We start from the raw sequence: 2,901 nt of genomic DNA, 5'->3' as shown, positions 1-2,901 counted from the left end.
TGAATAAACAAATAAATAGAGCATTATTAAGTGCTTCCCATTTGCAAAGCACTGTAATAACCACTGGTGATACAAATGTAAAAAGTAAATCAGTCTCTGCTCTCAAGAAGCTCACATTCTAAAAAGAAATTATAAATATATATACAAATCATAGAAACAATTAATTTCATTGAAGAGAATGACAATAATGAGACATCCTATCAAAATCTATGGGATACAGTCAAAATAGTACTTAGAGAGAAATGTATATCCTTGAGTGCATATATTAACAACTGGGTGATGGCAAAACTCAATAAATTGGGCATGCAAATTAAAAAACTAGAAAGAGAACAAATTAAAAATCCCCTGATAAAAATTAAATTAGAAATCCTGAAAATTAAAGGAGAAATTAATAAAATCTAAAGTGGAAGAACTATTGAATTCATAAATAAGACTAGAAGTTGGTACTTTGAAAAAGACAAATAAAATAGACAAAGTACTGATTAATCTAATAAAAAAAAAGAAAAAAAGAAAACCAAATTAACATTCTCAAGGATGAAAAGGCAGACCACACCTCTTAAGAAGAGGAAATTAAGGTAATCATTAAAAACTATTTCACCCAATGATATGGTGATAAATATGGCAATGTAGGTGATGTATATGAATATTTACAAAAATATAAATTGCCTAGATTAACAGAATAAGAAATTAAAAACTTGAATAATACCATATCATAAAAAGAAATTGAACAAGCCATCAAAGAACTCCCTAAGAAAAAATCCCCAGTACCAGATGGATTCACAAGTGAATTCTATCAAACATTCAAAGAACAACTAATGCCAATAGGATACAAATTATTTAACATAATAAGCAAAAAAGGAGTTCTACCAAATTCCTTTTATGAATTAATATGGTACTGATTTCAAAGCCAGGAAGATAAAAAACAGAAAAAGAAAACTACAGACCAATTTCATTAATGAACATTGATGCAAAAATCTCAAATAGAATACTAGCAAAAAGATTCCAGGGGCAGCTGGGTAGCTCAGTGGATTGAGAGTCAGGCGTAGAGACGAGAGGTCCTAGGTTCAAATCTGGCCTCAGACACTTCCCAGCTGTGTGACCCTGGGCAAGTCACTTGACCCTCATTGCCTACCCTTACCAATCTTCCACCAAGGAACTAATACACAGAAGTTAAGGGTTAAAAAAAAAAAAAGACTCCAGCAAGTGATCAAAAGGGTTATTCATGATGATCAGGTGGGATTTATACCAGGAATGAAAGGATGGTTCAATATTAGGAAAACTATCCACATAAATGACCATATCGACAAGCAAACCAACAAAAATCACATGATTATCTCAATAGATGCTTATGTGTAGGACGAGCTAACGTAATAAAAATGACAATCCTACCCAAATTAATTTACTTATTAGTGCCCTACCTATCAAACTACCAAGAAATCTTTTTTTATTGAATTAGAAAAAAAACATAACAAAGTTCATTTAGATGAACAAAAGATAAAGAATATCAAAGTAAATAATGAAAAAAAAATGTGAAGAAGGGGAGCCTAGCAATACCAGATCTTAAACTGTACTTTAAAGTAGTGGTCATCAAAACAACATGGTACTGGTTAAGAGACAGAAGGGAGGATCAGTGGAATAGACTTGGAGTAAATGACCTCAGCAATTCAGTATATGATAAGCCTAAAGATCCTAGGTTTGGGGACAAAAATCCACTATTTGACCAAAACTGCTGGGAAAATTGGAAAACAGTATCAGAGAAATTAGGCTTAGATCAACATCTCACCACTTCACCAAGATAAATTCAGAATGGGTGAATTGCTTGAATATAAAGAAGGAAACTATAAGTAAATTAGGTGAACACAGAATAGTATACCTGTCAGATCTTTGGGAAAGAAAAGATTTCAAGGTCAAACATGAGTTAGAAAATATTACAAAATATAAAATAAATAATTTTGATTACATTAAATTAAAAAGTTTTTTTTAGAAATGAAACCAATGCAACCAAAATTAGAAAGGAAACAACAAATTGAGGAAAAAATCTTTATAACAAAAACCTCTGACAAAGGTCTAAATACTCAAATTTGTAAGGAGCTAAATCAATTGTACAAAAAATCAAACCATTCCCCAATTGATAAATGGGCAAGAGACATGAATGGACAATTTTCAGAAAAAGAAATAAAAACTATCAACAAACACATGAAAAAGTGTTTTAAATCTCTTATAATTAGAGAAATGCAAATCAAAACAACTCTGAGGTACAACCTCACACTTAGCCAATTGGCTAACACAACAGCAAAGAAAAGTAATAAATATTGGAGGGGATGTGGCAAAATTGGGACATTAATGCATTGTTGGTGGAACTGTGAATTGATCCAACCATTCTGGATGGCAATTTGGAACTATGCCCAAAGGACTTTAAAAGATTGCCTGCCCTTTGATCCAGCCATACCACTGCTGAGTTTATATCCCAAAGAGATAATAAGGTAAAAAAAAAAAACTTGTACAAAAATATTTATAGTCTCATTCTTTGTGGTAGCAAAAAAAAAATTAGAAAATGAGGAAATGTCCTTCAATTGGGGAATGGCTGAACAAATTGTGGTATCTGCTGGTGATGGAATACTATTGTGCTCAAAGGAATAATGAACTGGAGGAATTCCATGTGAGCTGAAATGACCTCCAGGAATTGATGCAGAGTGAAAGGAGCAGAACCAGGAGAATGGTGTATACAAAGACTGATACACTGTGGTACAATTGAACATAATGGACTTCTCTACTAGCAGCAATGCAATGATCCAGAACAATTCTGAGGGATTTATGAGAAAGAAAGCTATCCACATCCAGAGGAAGAACTGTGGGAGTAGAAACATAGAAGAAAAAGAACTGCTTCATCACATGGATTGA

This window comes from Gracilinanus agilis, chromosome 4 (genome assembly GCF_016433145.1).
Source record: "Gracilinanus agilis isolate LMUSP501 chromosome 4, AgileGrace, whole genome shotgun sequence".
Classification (NCBI taxonomy): Eukaryota; Metazoa; Chordata; class Mammalia; order Didelphimorphia; family Didelphidae; genus Gracilinanus; species Gracilinanus agilis.
The sequence above is the reverse complement of the archived record's forward strand: the minus strand, read 5'-3'. Positions refer to the sequence as shown.